General features: G+C 39.1%; 1 protein-coding gene across 1 annotated transcript in view; it reads right to left on the bottom strand.

The window, feature by feature from the left end:
- Positions 1 to 19,314, bottom strand: part of CNTN6 (contactin 6) — a 284,142-nt gene that overhangs the window by 55,795 nt on the left and 209,033 nt on the right.

Genomic DNA, 19,314 nt, shown 5'->3' with positions numbered 1-19,314 from the left:
CTGTGCCACCAACATAGGTAAACATTTCAAGGTTAATGGATAAGTTGAAGGAACACTATATATAAAGTGACTGAACATCCAACATTTCAATCTTTCTACTGTCAAGGAATGTTAGTGGCATAAACAGAAAGCAAAAGTAATATTCAACCCATTTGCCAGATTTCATATCCTTTGACTTCTTCTTGATGAGTTATTATGAACGAAATACCAGGAAGATGAATTACCAATTAAGTGAAGTCATAGGACTCTTTTACCTGAAACATGTATGTCAACTCTTGTGTCATTATAAGGAACTACAGAAAGACTAATGTAGAATGCCTTTATCCTTGCTTTCCTGGGTTGCATGTGATAACCTATTCGTCCTACACGTCCTAAATATAATAGAGATTCACATTCACATGTAGTTATGACTACAGTGGATCTAATGTATATTCAACCTTTGGTGGCCCCACATACAGAAAACAAATCTATATACATAGATCTCACATGAATAAAAATGAAGAAGGCTCTTATTTTGTTTGTTTGATATCAGCCATCACCCATCACAAAGTTTGAGGACGGAGAATACTGGCAGTAGCTAAATTTCATGAACTAAAAGAAATTAGGACATCGCACAATTATAATTTTGTATTGCTGAAACTAGAGCAATACTGCTATTTTTAATAGTTAAATTATTAACTGGAGTATTGCTTCCAGTTCTGTCTAAAGATAATACCGTAGACCATGAAATTTTAATTGATGGACTAATTTTACTGATATCTCAAAAATTAAAATAGATTGGATTAAAATGAGTTAGATAAGAAGTAGGAAAGTGTGTATAAATTCTAACTCTACACAATTTAGGTTTTAGGTAAAATATCCCACTGGAATCCATTTTAGATCAAATGTTGATATTACATTTTAATAATTTTAGCACCTGATTATCATAGTTAAGGTATAATATCTATGCCAATTTCACTGTCATTTAATAAGCTATCTTTTAAAAATTCCTTATTTTAGCAAGCTACAAAAAATGACTGACATGATCTACAAACAAGTAAATAGCAAAGCTTGCTCATTTAAATCAGAATAAAGTTTCTCCTTTCCATCTTTTTATGTCAATAACTTTAAATAGCTCTAATGGCAATTATACACAAGAAATAGCTTACACCTCTGGCCAAGGGTAATTTAAAGATTTAATCAATGAATTAGTGCAACCCTATTTTATCATTCCTTCCATGACCATCAGAGCAGTAAGAAAAAAAGAAAGAAAAATGAGATAAACCCACACAAACAACAAAAAAGAGAAAGAGATGAGATAGAATAAAAATGAAGTGCTGTCTCGAGAGATGATTGAATGGGTGACAGAAAAAATCTACCTCTCTACTAAATGATGTAGATCATTCTCAGTAAAGCACAATACACTTACAATATTGAGTCAGTTCTAAACGAGAGGAAATGTATACCAGAACATTCAAGAAAATTTATGGAAGATGTTATTTGTCTCTCGTTTATCTGCCATTCAGGAAAAAAGCGCAAATATTCTTTTCACGAAAGCGTTGTATAAGTCTCAGAGAGAAAACAAATGTTCATAATTTGCAAATATTTCTTAAGAATGTTTCCTTCACAGAACTGCCAGATGAAAACCTGGATAGAGGCTCTTCCTCAAATACCTGAGGATTTGCACTCCAATTTGCTTAGCTGAATCTCATCCAACTTCCCAAACCTACTCTTGATTCCCACTGTGTCAGACATTCTCTCAGGTTCTCTTAGTGTCATTGGGTGTCAAAGGTCCAGATAATACAAGCCCACCCGAAAAATGGCAGCCAACAGATAACCCTTTTTCTTTCCTTCCAAAGACTTTTCCCATGTAGTTTCTGCCTGGAGATACTCTATGTGGCTGACTGACGCCAAACTACCAGTTATGTGTCTGTGTTCTTAAAATGAGTCAGTGGCTAGTGCAATAAAATACCCTGCATTTAACTGCCTCAATCTTAGCTCTGTTTCCCGGAGAACCCGGGAAAGCAGCTTTCTCTACCAAACTGCAGCACTTTTCTTCCTCTTTTTCAAAATATTAAAGATTAGTAATTTTTAATAATTTAAACATAGCCAGGATGTAGTCTTCTGATCCTGAGTCAGCACTTTTTCTATTGAATCATTATATGAATCATTATGCTGCTTTGTATTTTGAATTTTCTTTTTTTTTAAATTTTTAATGTTTATTTACTTTTGAGAGAGACAGAGAGAGACAGAGAGAGAGAGACAGAGAGAGATTGAGCACGAGCAGGGGAGGGCCAGAGGAAGAAGGAGACAAGGAATCCAAAGCAGGCTCCAGGCTCTGAGCTGTCAGCACATAGCCCGATGCAGGGCTCAAACCCATGAACCATGAAATCGTGACCTGCGCCGAAGTCAGATGCTCAAGTGACTGAGCCACCCAGCCGCCCCTTTCTTCTTTTCTTTCTTCTTTTTTTTTTTATCACAGGAATTTTAGGTTCATAATAAAATTGAGAGAAGGGTACAGATATCCCATATACCCCTGCACATGCATAGCTCCTCCCATTATCAACATTCCCACTGGTGGTACAGTTGTTACAAGTGAGGAATCCACACTGACACATCATAATCATCCAGGGGCCAGAGTTTACCTTAGGATTCACCCTTAGTGTTGTATATGCTTGGGGTTTGGAAAAATTTTTAGTGACAGGTATCCATCATTATACTATCACACCAAGAATTTTCACTGTCTTAACAATCTTCCGTGCTCCAACTATTCATTCTTCCCTCTCCTAACCCTTGGCAATCTGATATTTTACTGTCTCCAAAGTTTTGCCTTTTCCAAAATGTCACATAATTGCAATCACCCAGTATGTAACCTTTCAGATTGGTTTCTTTCACTTAGTAATATGCATTTAAAATTCCTCCATATCTTTTCATGGCTTGATAGCTCATTTCTTTTTAGCACTTACTAACATTCCAGTGTCTGGATGTGGCACAGTATATTTATTCATTTACTTACTGAAGAGTATCTTGTTTGCTTCCAAGTTTTGGCAATTATGAATAAAGATACTATAAATTATAGAGTGCAGGGTTTTGTATGGAGACAAGTTTCAAGTCCTTTGGGTAAATGTTAACAGGTATGATACGTGCATTGTATGGAAAGAACATGTTTAGTTTTGTGGGAAACCTCCAAACTGTTTCCTAAAGCGGCTATACCATTTTGAATTCCCATCAGCAATGAATAAGAGTTCCTACTGCTCTACATCCTGACCATTTAGTGTTTGTATTCCAGATTCTGCCATTCCAATAGCCCTGTAGTAGTATTTCATTTTAATATGCATATTCCTGATGACATATGATGTGGAGAATCTTCAAATGTGTGTTTGCCATCTGTATATCTCGTTTGGGGAGGTGTCTGTTCAGGTCTTTGACCCATTTTTTTTATGATAATTGTTTTCTTATCCCTGAATTTTAATCATTGTTTGTGTATTTTAGATAACAGTTCTTTATCAGATGTGTCTCTTACAGATATTTTTTCCTAGTCTGTGGCTTGACTTCTCATTCTGTTGACATTGTCTTTCACAGTGCAGTTGTTTTTTTAAAATTATTTTAATTAAGTCCAGCTTATTGTATGTTTTCTTCAGGAGTCTGCCTCTGGTGTTTTATCTAAAAAGTCATGGCCAGGGGTGCCTGGGTGGCTCAGTCTTCTGAGTGTCCAACTTTGGCTCAAGTCATGATCCCACAGTCCGTGAGTTTGAGCCCCGGGTGGGTCTCTGTGCTGACAGCTCAGAGCCTGAAGCCTGCTTCAGATTCCGTGTCTCCCTCTCTCTCTCTCTGTGATTCTTCCACACACACTCTGTCTCTCTCTCAAAAATAAATAAAAATTTGGGGGCGCCTGGGTGGCTCAGTCGGTTAAGCGTTCGACTTCAGCTCAGGTCATGATTTCAAGGTCCGTGAGTTCGAGCCCCGCGTCAGACTCTGTGCTGTCAGTTCAGAGCCTGGAGCCTGCTTTGGATTCTGTGTCTCCTTCTCTCTCTGCCCCTCCCCCACTCACGCTCTGTCTCTATCAAAAAATGAATAAACGGGGGCGCCTGGGTGGCGCAGTCGGTTAAGCGTCCGACTTCAGCCAGGTCACGATCTCGCGGTCCATGAGTTCGAGCCCCGCGTCAGGCGCTGGGCTGATGGCTCAGAGCCTGGAGCCTGCTTCCGATTCTGTATCTCCCTCTCTCTCTGCCCCTCCCCCATTCATGCTCTGTCTCTCTCTGTCCCAAAAATAAATAAATGTTGAAAAAAAATTTTAAAAAATGAATAAACGTTAAAAAATTGTTTTTAATAAATAAAAATTAAAAAAAAATTTTAAAGTCATGGCCACACCCAAGGCCATCTAAGTTTTCCCCCAGCTCTATACCTTCTGGGAGTTTTATAGCTTTGTTTCTATGTTTAGGTCTATGATCCATTTTGAATTCATTTTTGTGAAAGGTGTTAAGGTCTGTGTCTTACAAATTCATTAAAAAAATTTGTTTTGCATGTTGGTGTCCAATTGTTCCAGTAGTATTTGTTGAAAAGACTGTCTTTGCTTCATTGTATTGCCTTAGCTCCTTTGTTATAATTATCTTTTTAGACAAGTGTTCATTCTCTAAATAGACTGTAAAGCTGAGTTTTTTGAGGTAACTGCGGGGATTGTTAAGACAATGGACTCTAAAGTCGGCTTGCTTTGCCTGTGTGCTGGTTCTCCCTTTATGGCTGTTGCACATTGGAAGCACTTGCTTGATTTCCTTGTAAGATTTACCTGTACCTGGGGATAATGGAAATAATAACAACACTGGTTTGTTTTGAGAGTTACATTTAAAAATATTTTTTTTTAATTTTTTTTTTCAACGTTTATTTATTTTTGGGACAGAGAGAGACAGAGCATGAACGGGGGAGGGGCAGAGAGAGAGGGAGACACAGAATCGGAAGCAGGCTCCAGGCTCCGAGCCATCAGCCCAGAGCCCGACGCGGGGCTCGAACTCACGGACTGCGAGATCGTGACCTGAGCTGAAGTCGGACGCTTAACCGACTGCGCCACCCAGGCGCCCCTAAAAATATTTTTAAAATGCTGGGCATTAGCCTGGAAGATAATGAAAGCCCCCAATATGGTAACTGTTACTCTTTATTTCTTTGTATTTTCTAAGAATACCTACAATTCATAAAGACTTAATAACTACGCTTTTTGATTGTATTTACTCTGAAATCTTTAGCCTTTTTTTTTTGTAGGCCTGCATGTATATTTATTCATATTATGAGAACATACAGGAAACCAACAGAAAGCCACTTAGACAAATAACCTCTGTGTAAAAATGGACGCCAGGTAGAGGTATAAGCAAAGTCATTATTCGGCTAATTGACTTTCTGTTAGTTTGCAGACTGCCATATAAAGTAGCACAAGAAGAGATACATTCAAATCAGTCTAACCAAGGATAAGACTTGAGTATATACAGCAAACCTTAATCATTCTTTTGTGCAGTTCCAATCTTGAAACTGAAGTTTTAACAAAGGCCATCCTAAAATCTTTTAAAATTATTGTGTTGATTTGGACTCTGTTGGGGGGAGGTGGGCATTCCTAACTATTTAACTGACTCACAGAAAATACAGCAGTTATATCTGTAGTATTTTCTTTGCCTCTGTCCTAGCTCCAGACAAATAATAGTGTTTCTTGGGTCTCTGGAACAGAGTTACGTTAGGCACAGCGTGTTTAAATTTATATGTGCAATGGGAGGTGGCTAAGGCAAGGAAAGTAAAAAATGAAAACCTACATGGAGTGGCATCACTAATTGGCAGCACAAATAAATTCAACGTTGCTATGTTTTGCCACAAGGCACATTTCTCTTGGTGCCCTAGAGGAAAACAGGCATGCATGGGTGCTGTTATGTTACCCCTTTATCACCACTCCCAATAAACTAGAGGAACATATATTTTAAACACATTAAATAACTAAAGATATGCTTCCCTAGAAAGGATTAATCAAACATAATTTGGGGGTCATTACACAGCGAACTGAAAGGGTTTAACTCGCAAAGGATCGTTGAGAAGTGTTACCTGGAGATTAAAATGCACTCAAACACCTCTCAATTTATATGGAAGTCAAAACGTCACTGCTACCAGTGTCTAATTTTTTTTTTAATTCCTGATTTTCTGCAGTTGTATTTTATGCCTCATGTGTAATTAATCGGTGCCAACAGTCAAATGTTTCAAAGTCAAGTCCCAGGTTCAACTGTCCTAAATTCCAAAGCAAAAACCAAGCATCAGATATTCAGACCTTAAAATGTATCAAAATGTGACTCTTTATTTAATATATGCAAATAATTTAAGCACCAGCTTTGTAGTGGCTGACACACAACACAAACACAGATTCTGTGACTGAATGGTGACACAGATTAGGAGATGGCAGACAAGAGTAGTTGCTAAATAACATAATTATTTGGTGTCATGATATGTCTTTATTCCAACAGCATGCCAGAGTGCGCTGCTGTTTCCCGTGAAATGTTAAGGAAATGTGATTTAACATTAACAAAACAGCATCAGATGGAAAGCTTAGCTAAATTAATCCAGTGAAAGAGGCTGTTCAGTAGAGGAGAAGGAAAGAGAAAGAAAAGTGTCTCCATTTGCTGAAGTATTTTGGGATGCTGGAGAAAACACAAAAGAGAATTAATACAGATTCATATGCTAACGTGCCTCACAACCGAAGCAGAGCAAAAGAAGACATGGGAAATTATAAAGTTGACAAAGGACAAAAAAAGTTTGTGAACACAGGACTTAAAAGGCATTTTTTTTAAAAGTATGCTCATAAAATAAGTAGAGGAGAATCAATTGAAAACACAATGAAACAGAAAGAGCTGTGCAGAATGAAAGTTCAAACATTGCCAGGACATTTTGATTATACTTTCATTACATATATGTTGATGAGCCTATTGTGGGGATCTCAAGACTTTGAAAGTTTGCAAATGTAAAGTTGTATCTGAAGCATACTTTGAGACAGATGAGATTCAGGTACAGCCATGTGACCTTAAACCTGGAATTTTACCCCTGAGGTCCTTGGTTTCCCTCAAGCATAGCAAGAGAGGAATTTGGGCTGGGACATTTATTATTATTTCCCTTTTCACTCTACCTCTGGGGCGTCTGGGTAGCTCAGTCAGCTACGCGTCCAACTTTGGCTCAGGTCACGATCTCACCATTTGTGGGTTCAAGTCCCGTGTCAGGCTCTGTGCTGACAGCTCAGAGCATGGAGCCTGCTTTGGAGTCTCTCTCTCTCTCTTTCTCTCTCTCTCTCTCTCTCTCTCTGCCCCTCCTCTGCTCTTGCTCTGTCTTTCAACAACAAATACATGAAAAGAAAAACATTCACTCTATCTCTGTCCTTCAGCGATTTCAGAAGGTAATATATCTGGGAAATGTTTTCCCCTGCTGTCCTGAATGTGATTTTGGTGGTAGATGTGAATGGAATCTCCAATTCTGGTTCCTTTCCGGCTACTGAACTATTGTATTCCTCAGAGTTTACAGAACCAAACTTACAAACATGGCTGAGGATGGGATACCAACTTAGATGTGACACCGTGTCTGCTAACTCTAATTATATCTTCTTCTTAATTGTAATACATAATTACATATCTAGATCAAGTCCCTCATGGACCTTAGGGAGTTTATCCTTATTTACCAAATTTGCATATCTATGCCTATATGTCACCAAAAATTATATTGTATGTTAAATTAACAATTTAATCAGTCTGGCAAGAAACAGATACTCAGATCAATGGAACAGAATAGAGAACCCAGAAATGGACCCACAAACGTATGGCCAGCTAATCTTTGACAAAGCAGGAAAGAATATCCAATGGAATAAAGACAGTCTCTTCAGCAAGTGGTGCTGGGAAAACTGGACAGCGACATGCAGAATAATGAACCTGGACCACTTTCTTACACCATACACAAAAATAAACTCAAAATGGATGAAAGACCTCAATGTAAGACAGGAAGCCATCAAAATCCTCGAGGAGAAAGCAGGACAAAACCTCTTTAATCTTGGCCGCAGCAATTTCTTACTCAACATATCTCCAGAGGCAAGGGAAACAAAGGCAAAAATGAACGATTAGGACCTCATCAAAATAAAAGGTTTCTGAACAGTGAAGGAAACAATCATCAAAACTAAAAGGCAACCAACAGAATGGGAGAAGATATTTGCAAATGACATATCAGATAAAGGGTTAGTATCCAAAATCTATAAAGAACTTATCCAACTCAACACCCAAAAACCAAATAATCCAGTGAAGAAAAGGGCAGAAGACATGAATAGACACTTCTCCAAAGAAGACATCCAGATGGCCAACTGACACTTGAAAAAAAGCACATCACTCATCATCAGGGACATACAAAGCAAAACCACAATGAGATACCACCTCACACCTGTCAGAATGGCTAACATTAACAACTCAGGCAACAACAGATGTTGGCAAGGATGTGGAGAAAGAGGATCTCTTTTGCACTGATGGTGGGAATGCCAGCTGGTGCAGCCATTCTGGAAAACAGGATGGAGGTTCCTCAAAAAATTAAAACTAGAACTACCCTACGACCCAGCAATTGCACTACTAGGTATTTATCCAAGGCATACAGGGATGCTGTTTTGAAGGGACACATACATCCCAATGTTTATAGCAGCACTATCAACAATAGCCAAATTATGGAAAGAGCTCAAATGTCCATCGATGGATGAATGGATAAAGAAGATGTGGTGTATACATACTCACACACACACACACACACACACACACACACACACACACACAATGGAGTATTACGCGGCAATCCAAAGAGTGAAATCTTGCCATTTGCAACTATGTGGATAGAACTAGTGGGTATTATGCTAAGCGAAATTAATCAGTTAGAGAAAGACAAATATCATACAACTTCACTCACATGAGGACTTTAGAACACAGATGAACATCAAGGAAGGGAAGCAAAAATAATATAAAAACAGGGAGGGGGACAAAACAGAAGAGACTCTTAAATATGGAGAACAAACAGAGGGTTACTGGAGAGGTTGTGGGAGGGAGGGATGGGCTAAATGGGTAAGGGGCATTAAGGAATCTACTCCTGAAATCATTGTTGCACTATATGCTAATTTGGATGTAAATTTAAAAAAATAAAATTTAAAAAATCTAATCAGTCATTTGAATCATTTGAATATTGTAGATAGAGGAGGCTAAGCCATTAAGAGGACTGATTTATTTTATTTTATGGGTGTGAATTAAGACTCCATCTAATGCAACAACATACAGACTTATTCTATACCTTTTACTGATAGAAAATTAGAATACGACTGTATGTATCACTGTTTTTAGAAGAGTTTTAGTCCTAACTAAAAAAAAATGAATAAGTAATGTGTATAGTATGATGTTCTGCTTTTGGCTCCACAGATGGACACTGCGTTACATCGGAAAACTAACTAAAGGCCTACGTGGTGGTACTGAAGATTACACAGAACTCTGGAGTCAGATTTTCCTGGAAGTGAACGTATTTCTATGACGTAAAAGTGTGTAACTTTAGCTGTGATGTTTAACTTCGCTAAGCTTTAGTTCTAACCACCTAAAAAACAAAAACAAATAACACACCCCTCATAGGCATCTTTTAAAAGTAAATGAAATGATGTCTCTAACATCCCAACACACTACCCACCTATGATAGGTACTCCATAAGTTGATGTTATTACTACTACTAGTAATGTTATTATTTGAGGAGACTCAGGGTCAACAACGAGAAAGCCGGATTTCTGACTGTATTTGTTAATTTAACCTTAGAAGGAAAACAAAAATGTGTATATTTAAGTATACCTAAGCATCCCTAAGCAGGCAAAGAGTCAACCATTGGAGGGCTCTCAAAATGATTTGTGTCTGTACGTGCAGGAATTATCTCCTGCAAGGAGGAAGGTAGGTGTATATCCAAACCTTTCAACAGGCATCATGTGTGACACTGTGTACGCGGTAAGACAGACACATAATCAACCTGTTCTCCGCACCTTTGTTTTCTAGGAAAAGTTCCTCCCTATGCTTCAAGGGCCAGTTCATGTCCCTCCAACCTGCTGAGGCCTTTTCTGAAAGGCTGTAAGCTGAGTCAGTCCTCACCATCTTTTGTCTGTGATAACACACACCCCGTTGCACTGGAGCTATTGACCTGTCTGCTTCCCCCACAAGACTCGGAGCTCATTCAAATTTATAAACCCAGAATTTTTTCACAAGGCCTGTCAAAGTGGTTTGCAACTGTGCGTATAAATAAATGAATAGTTTGACAAGTCACACTTGAGAATCAGATTTGTCACTCCAAATCAGCAATTCTCTAACTGTGCTCTCAGGAAATATAGGGGCTTCTCAGGGCACACTACTGGCTGCTGGAAGGAAGGCAGCTTATGGCTGAGGGCAACTGGGTGGGGCATGGAGAGGGGCTCTGGGTCTCCCTCTTGGACATTAGTCAGATTGGTTCACTATTAGCTGTTTTATGAAATGGGCTCTAGCATTAGCTTCCTTTGGAAACAAAACAAGAACACCTTCCCTGCCAAAAACAAAACAAAACAACAACAACAACAAAAACAATTCTATGGGAAAAAAAGAAAAAAAAAGACAAAAGAAAATGGGAAATAATAGCCAGTGACTAAAAAAAAAAATGCTCTGACAAGCCTCACTCTTCATTGTGAAGATATTAACAAGATTGACTTTCACACAGTTGGTTGGGCTTTTATTTCTTCAACTGGATCATAATTTCTACAAGACAGCAATTCTATCCATCCCATTTATTTCTATTGATTTATGTTCTAGATGTCCACCAGCATGGATGAAAAGGTGTGGGTGTAACAAATACCTGTAGAGCAACCATTTCATTTCTAAGTGAGTAGCGTTGTATTTTAAGCACATCAAGTAATCACTTCTTTCCACAAACGTCAAACTAAGAACAAAAGGTCATTTGTGTAAATTGCACTAATAACTGACCTTTTCTTCCTATAAAATTATTGCTGCTGGATATTTATGTAAATTTTGGAGGATATAAATGTCACTCAGAAATTAGAAGCACGCACTGAAGTAAGTGGATACCATTCCATGGCCAATTGTATTCATGTTTCCAAACAGTAACTGAACTAAGGACTTCTATCTCCTTGGCAGTGAGAATAAGACAAAGAATCAAGCACTTTAAATAGGAAGCAAAGTTCTGGGGGGAAAGGAGATACAATGAAGTTTCTATTTCTCAAGCAGTATGTTTGCATCAAACCAGTGTTTCTCTAGGGGGTGTTCAAAAGTCTCAGCTTCTCCTCAGAGCAGAGGGCGTGAACTTACAATAAAAATGCAGATTCCTCAGCCCCGCTTCATACCCACTGACTGAAAATCTTGGACACGGCTCTGGGATCTGCATTTTTCACAAGGTTCTTATGCATGATCAAGTTTGAAGCCTACAGATACAGACTACAAATTCAAACTCTACAATGGATCTTATATATTTTTCGACATAAGGTACGGTGCAAGAATATAAGGTGCTATTTATTTGGGGAACTTTTTTGCTTGGTCATATTTGCCCTTGGTTTAAAGCTACAGGATGGTGTTACCCATCATTAAAACATTTCAAATAGGGAACCAGACCAGTAAGAGTCTAACCCAAGGCAGTGGTGTAAAACAGAGCACACTCAGCTGGGCAGGCTGAGTTTAAAGGCAGGCTTTACATCTTTAATGAACCAGAGCTTTCTCTGACCATGGCAGGCAGGTGGTTTCACACGCACTCTGCTGAAGGGTCAGTGCACCGGACCGGTAGAGGCCAGTGGGGATAAAGAAAGAAGGATTGGATGGCAAGAGGAAAAAAATGAGGGCAAGACTGACAGGGGCGCACAGGATTTCAGCTTGTTAAATCTTTGCGTGACAGAGGCAAGAGTATCAGATGGCTCTTGACATCTTTAGCATGTATTCCCTTGGAAAGGCTCACCTTAACAAGGCTCTCAGGAGTTGAGTAGGAACAATTTAAAATTTTATTACATAGAAGCAGCACAGAAGGGAGATTGTAATAAGCCTGGCATTATGCAGACTGTCATTCTTCCTTAAACATGGGAACATATGGTTCATTTGCCTATTTGATACTCATGCTACCTGATGTACTAAGCACTATTACATTAAGTAGTTGGTGATACGAAATAAAATTAGGTTTATTTGCTTGTTCCATTAGGAAGCTTTGCAAGGAGGAGGAAGAGATAGAAAAGCCTGTGTGCTGGTGACAACATTCTTGTTAAAGTTGCACTGAATAGACTTGTGTGGAGGGGATATTTTATGAAGGTTGAGCACTTGAGGATAAAGGTAAAGGAATAAGGTAAAGTGGTGATAGAGAAAGGAGACATTGAAAGATACATAGAGAAGGGTCAAACAGGAAGGAGGCATCATATCACTGGCTTTCTTGCATCCAGGCGGACAGACCCCCATTAGGTGATAACCCACAAGGTGAGACGGTTGGAAAAAGGCTCCCGGGAAAAGCAGAATGGTGGCAAAATGTTGGGCAATGGCCTATGTAACCAAAGGAACTACTCTGTCTAGCTAGTTTAGCAAAGAGTGGAATGAAGACAAACTGTAATTTTTATTCTGTTCATCTTCTGTGTCAATACGCTAAGGGCTTTCAAGTACATCCTCCCAAGGGTACTCTTTTTGCTCATGAAGAGAAGAAAGATGACACTACTTGCTCAAGAACCACTGATTCTTTCTTGGCACAGAGAATACCCTGTTTCTCTTACCCTTCTTTCTCTTCATCTCCTACTCACTCATCTCTACTTCCTCTTTCCTACTCATTCACTGCCATTTTTGACTTCCCCCCTTCCCCCGCCCAGCACTTCCTCACAAAGGACTACTGTGTTAAGAGGGAGAGCTCAGGCCATTGGAGCGCTATGCAGCTGGAAGTGGGCCTGCCAGGTTTGGGGCTCGAAGGCAAAAATACTGAATAAGCTCCATTATTAGATTCCATGCTACCTAAGGGATTCATATGTTCCCAAAAGGTATATGTACTGTGTCAAGGGCCCAGGGCCACACAGGGTTTCAGAGTATCAGTATTAGAGAATAAAGCACACAAAATTCATGGATGTGAGAAGGTCTGTGTGTAACTCTCCCTCCCTCCTTCTCTCTCTCTCTCTCTCTCTCTCTCTCTCTCTCTCTCTCTCTCCCTCCCTCCCTCCCTCTCTCTCCCCCCCTCTCTCCCTCTCTCTCTGCCCCCCCCCCCCTTTCCAACTCCAAGTGGATAGAGGTAATAAAATTGGTTCTAGGAGTTCACCAGTCCTCTGATATCAAGTCTGGGAAATATAATCACATTCTAAGACCAACTGCCAAGGGCTAGAACCTCTACTTTTCAGTTTGATAGTCAGTGAATCTCCAAGTATCTTTTTATTCAGCTCTTTGAGATTACCAGGGTAAAGGTAGTAGAAAAGTAACCATATGTAACTATGTGACAACTTTGTTCCTCAGGAATATATCTGCATATGAAAAAAGTGTACTTTAATTTTAAGATATATAATGTATCTGATATAATGCCTGACTTATAGAAAGTGTTTAAAATGGTTATTTTCATTATTAATGACCATTTGTCTGCTATATAACAGGATTTTATTTTGTTTTCTTTTGCTTTATTTTATTTTATCTTAGGAAATGAGAGAGAAATGTGTATTTTTCTTTCCTTTCCTTTTGTTTTTTAGAAGAATGAAGAAATGTGGTGGATTATTTATTAATTCAATTATATTTCAATAATGGGAAAACATTCTATCTCTTTATTTTTATTGTTCAGAGATTTTATGCACACTCTGACCCAGTGTGGTTTAGGCACTGTATTTAATGCTGCCTGTCAGAGGACAACTTTGAGCTGTCTGTCCAGCAGGTTAACATTTCCTATTAAATTTACGAGGTGATCCCTGAGCAGATAGCCAGCAGTCGCTGAGCACAAGGAGATAAATAAATCTAGGCCTTTGATTTCTGTCAGTTCACTTGCTAAGTGGATCCATGAGGAAAAAAAAGAAGCGATTAATCAAACTTAGCCGATGTGAAATTGATTCCCTCAGTTGCTTCAGAATGCCTTGCAGAGATACCTTTGTGGTTTTTACCCTGGCTGGTAGAGGTAAGAATGTGTAACTGGGATTTGCATGAAGATTAGGATAACAGCAATAAATGCACCCAATAGCAGTAGAGTATAGAGATCACCCAGCCTTTCCACAGATACCACCAATTGAGTCTCATAGAACCATGTGGGAGAGACAAGTACTATTTTCTCTAAGTGAGGACTAGTGAAGTTAAACGACTTGCTAGAAGTTATCAACCACATGAGAGGTAGGGTTGGGACTTGAACCCAGATCCTCTGACTCCCAATAACTTCAAAGACAAACACTTTCTTACGAAAGGATATTATGTGTCACATATTTGACTCGCTTAACATTTTACCCACCACACCTAGTCCAGTGTTTGGAACAAAATAGGTGCTCATTAAATATTTACAGACTGAGTGAACACATCATGGGCCTATTAATTATTAAGTACGGTTTTTGGTTTAAATGCAAAATGTCTTAAGTCAGGCGGATACGAACAACCCAAAGTAAATGTTACCTTTCATTGATTTAGCAACACAGAAAATATTTATTGAATGTCTATTATGTCCCAGGTTTGAGCTGGGTGCTGGGCATATAATGGTAAAGGAAACAGTGGTTCTCACCACGCTGTGGTGCTACAGTGTGGCTGCTAGTGCTCTCTCACCTCTGAATCCATCCAATGAGATCATTTTAGCTGTTTTGAACAATTTAAAGCAATCACCATGTCTGGCTCAATCGCATGGCCACCTGAGGAAACCAGCGCAATAGATAGAAAATTATAAGTATGATAGCAGCTGCAATTTTAGCCTGGCACACTAATGTTTTGCATTGATTTCTATTTCTATTTCTAATATATAAACCCTATTCTGGCAGTCACTACATGGGTATAGGGTTTAATGTTTCTTAACATTGTTTTGATTGTAGTTCACCTTAAATAAATCCAGAGAACAGTCACCTCAAAGGAAAAAAAGAGAGCGAGAGAGAGAGAGAATATGCTAGTGGTTTTATACAAGGTCAGGGCACTCATCAGTGACAGAACTGGGACCAAAATCCCCGTTTTCCTTTTGTTGTTCTTGTTATTTTTAAGTTTTTAATGTTTATTTTTGAAAGAGAGAGAATGAGTGGGAGAGGGGCAGAGAGAGAGGGAGACACAGAATTCAAAGCAGGCTCCAGGCTCTGAGCTGTCAGTACAGAGCCCAACATGGGGCTCGAACTCACCATCTGTGAGATCATGACCTGAGTGAATGCAGTCACCCAACCGACGGAGCCACCCAAGCACCCCAAAATCCCCATTTTCTAATTCCCAATGCAGGATTCTTTGCAATACATCCCCGTTTTCACCACAGGAACGTACCTCTGCTTCTGTTCAGTTTAGGTGTTATTGCTAAATGACTTGTAGCTCCAAAAAGAATGAAGTAGATGTCTTAAGACCATACATTCCCAGCAGGAAACCAGGAAGCCTGTGGACTGTAATGCCATCTATCTATTTTCAGATGTAGGAAAACTTTTCTACTTGGACAGTCTGCCATGAATACAAGTACTTATAAAGACAGAAATCATAAAAGAGTCAAGACTTCAACTGAAGCACACAGGCCAATAAGAAACATATTAATTATATTTAGAATTCTTGCTTGATCTGAATTACCAACACGTGAAAGTAGGTTAAATCATGTAATAACAGCCATTCCAAAAATGAAGAATCAAGTATGCTCTCGGTTACCTGTTGAGTGGAATAGACCTGGAAACAGAGATGGGCAACCTGGCATAGAGTCTAAGCTTTATCATTTACTATATAGGTGATGTATGCTGCCTCATTTCATGTAAGAATAGAGGAAAGTGTCAAAACATATATATTGCCACCATTTTTTTATAAGTAGGAAATACAGTAAGATTACTTTGAATAGGCTTCTTTAGAGTCCTTTCAACCATCTGTAGGTAGTCACGCTTTACTGGAAGCAAGAGTTAGTGACAATGAAATTTCAAAGGAGACAGCACCGTATACAAGTTTTATAACAGAAAGTAAAAATGTGCATTTTCCCACACAGGTCAAGAACTAAAAACTATTCCTACTTGGGATCATTGTAAACATTTAAGTTGTTGTCCATATGTGGCTTTTTAAACCTTTCTATGTGTACAACTGTGTCATGTTTTAACAGAGGTATGAAAGGGTAGGAATTATATTTATGTTTCTACTGAAGTGGAATAAGCAGTCTGGCATGGCATTTCAAAATGTACACTGGGATTCAGTGTTTCTGTCTTTGAATTTAGGATCTAGCTCTGTAAAACTCCTTCCTACTCTCCTTCCTTCCTTCGTTTGTTCCTTCCTTCTCTAATTTTTACCTTCCACTTCTTTGGAAATCCCTATGATGAGACTAGAAAAAACCCATTAAGTCAACACAAATAAAAACACAGATGCAGTATTTCCCAAAAAGCAGCATGAAGCCATGCACTCAATGAAACCAGTCAGGTCAGAAGGCAATAGAAGTAGGGACAGGACAGGGATCATGCAGAGACACAAAGTCTCATGGATGGTTGTATGACCTTTGCAAATTACTGCTTAAGGTAATCTAGAACTGGCAGAGATACACCTCTGTAATTACTATGTACTTCCGCGGCTCAGATTTATTTATTTTTTTTTCAATTTTTTAAGATGTGTGCTCAGGAGAAAATTCTTTTTGTTTCTTTTTATTGAAACCTATAATGAAGTCCTATAGCAATGAGAGAACGAAATTAGAGGAGAAGCATCTGTGAATAGAAATCACACAGATCACTCCTTTAATTATAGTGAGACACGGGGTGCCTGGGTGACTCAGTCGTATGAGCGTCTGACTTCATCTCAGGTCATGATCTTGTGGTTGAGAGTTTGAGCCCCAGGTTGGGCTCTATGCTAACAGCTCAGAGCCTGGGGCCTACTTCAGATTCTGTATCTCCCTCTCTCTGCACTCTGCACTCCCCTGTCACTCAGTGCTCTGTCTTGCTCTGTCTCAAAAATAAATATAAACATTAAAAAAATTAATTATAGTGAGACAATGCTTATTCTGATATGCTCTTAGTGATTATTCAAAAGATGAAAAGGTCCCAAATTCATTCTAGATGGGACAAAATAAAACATAAACCTGAAAAGTCATTTCAAAGCAGTTTCCCTCAAACCTTTTGTTTTCCTCTCATTTCCTTACTTTATTCAAATATTCTTCCTTCTCTTTCTCCTCCCCACATACATGCTGTTTAAGTGTTTAACGTTTATAGAAAGTAAACAACACTCATTCCTGCTCCTTATGTGAGGACTTTGAGTCACTTTAGGAAATGACGTAATCAATTTGTCCCAACTCTCAGTACAGAGTGCTGCATTTGATACTTTGGTATCTCTTGAGTTTTCTAATTCTACAGCAGTGTCTTCGAACCTCAATTAGGTTTTAGGAATCAAAGAGGAATCATTTAAAAGGAATCCACATCCAAAGCTGTTGAGAATACCTGCAGTGATCTCCTAGGCAGTCTACACAGAGGAAGGAGCCCAGTCAGGGCTAGGGAAACAGATTTCCCCTTCATCAATCTTTTCCCCTTGGCTTTGAAGCTTCTGCTCTTATGTCTCAAGGCATCTTGTCCAGAAGAGCTTTTCTCTAAAGCTGGTGACGTCTTACATATTCATCCTTTTTGACACATTCATTCATTCCACAGATATTTATTGAGTTTAGGTTCTATACCAAAGGCACAGGGCATGCACAGACAGATTTGACAAAATCCCTGTCCTGGGAAAAGCTTCAGTGTAGGGCTATAGAGACCACTGGAGACAGGGGACAGCAAGGAATGAGAGGGCCCTAGAAAGGTCTTTATCTTGTCTATCTTGTCACGTCAGGAGAGCGTCTTCAAGGCTCCAGATATAACCCTGATAGCACTCTATACCATCTGCACTTCTTGTTTGTTTTAACCCCCTTTTCTCTCTCTCTTGGCTACAAAGGCAGTCCTAGATCAGAAATAAAAATGGCATCCCTGCCTCCAGCCTATGACATTTTTTCTGGCTCAGAAGATTCAACGCCAAAACCCAGATTTCTAGTTTTTCTGGAAATGTTTGAAGTTCTACAACCCTGTCTCAAGTTCTATCTTCCCACAAAAAAATGTCTACCTAAACTGGGAGTGACTATCTAGTTTTGGTGTAGAATTCACTCTCCAGACCTGTCTCATACTCTGGCAACCACCATATCTCCATATCTTATCATACATCATGCTTCAGCTGTCCTTTTTCTTTTCTTATAAACGTTTTTTAATGTTTATTTTTTGAGAGAAAGAGAGAGACAGGGTGCCAGCTGAGGAGGGGCAGAGAGAGGAAGACACAGAATCTGAAGCAGGCTCCAGACTCTGAGCTGCCAGCACAGAGCCTGACGTGGGGCTGGAACCCACAAACCATGATATCATGACCTGAGCTGAAGTCGGACACTTAACTGACTAAGCCACCCAGGTGCCCCTGTCCTTTTTTTTACATGGCCTGTCTTGTTCATTTATGTTACTGGACTAGTAGGCTACGCATATGAGTTAATGACACATATGATCTGACAAATAGCTCACTGAAACATTTTCCTATGTTCAGCACAGTGGCTCATGGAGGGTAGTATTCCACTGCACATCTGGTCACACGGTAACACGCATGGGTCATTCCAATAGAGCCACACATATTGCCTAGTTGTCCCTAGGTATACAAGGTTCTACAGTACAATGCAGCAAAATTTATTCTAAGTAGAGAAAAACACCTGTTTTGTTCTGTCTAAACTCTCATAGAAAACATGCCAGTGCTGATCCAGGATTTCTCAATCACATCTAGAACAGAAGGAAACCTCTTTTCTTTCTCTACAGGAACCTCTCTACATTTTTTTTTCATGTGGAGAATTCATTTTGTCATGGGGCGAACACCTGTGTGACTATTTAAAAACCACAACACCAGGTGTGTGAGTATAAGTGTCTCTCTCTCTTTTATGTAATGCTCTTCTCACTGATTTCTCAGCAGGCTGGGTCAGGAAGAAGCTGCAAGCTGAATATAGAAAAAAAGGTCTTAAAGGATTTTTTAAAATATGTCTATTACAAGTGCATGCACTAAATATGTTGCAGCAAAATTATACAAATAGGTCTTAAGTTTGTAAGATTCTTTAGTTTTTGCTGCCATGTGAAAATGTTTGGTATCTGTGAGTACCCAGTTGTAAGCTTACCCTAAGGGAGAGGATTTGGAAGACTTAGATTTG

The sequence above is a fragment of the Felis catus genome, chromosome A2, assembly GCF_018350175.1.
Source record: "Felis catus isolate Fca126 chromosome A2, F.catus_Fca126_mat1.0, whole genome shotgun sequence".
Classification (NCBI taxonomy): Eukaryota; Metazoa; Chordata; class Mammalia; order Carnivora; family Felidae; genus Felis; species Felis catus.
This window is presented reverse-complemented; position numbering and strand designations above follow the sequence as displayed.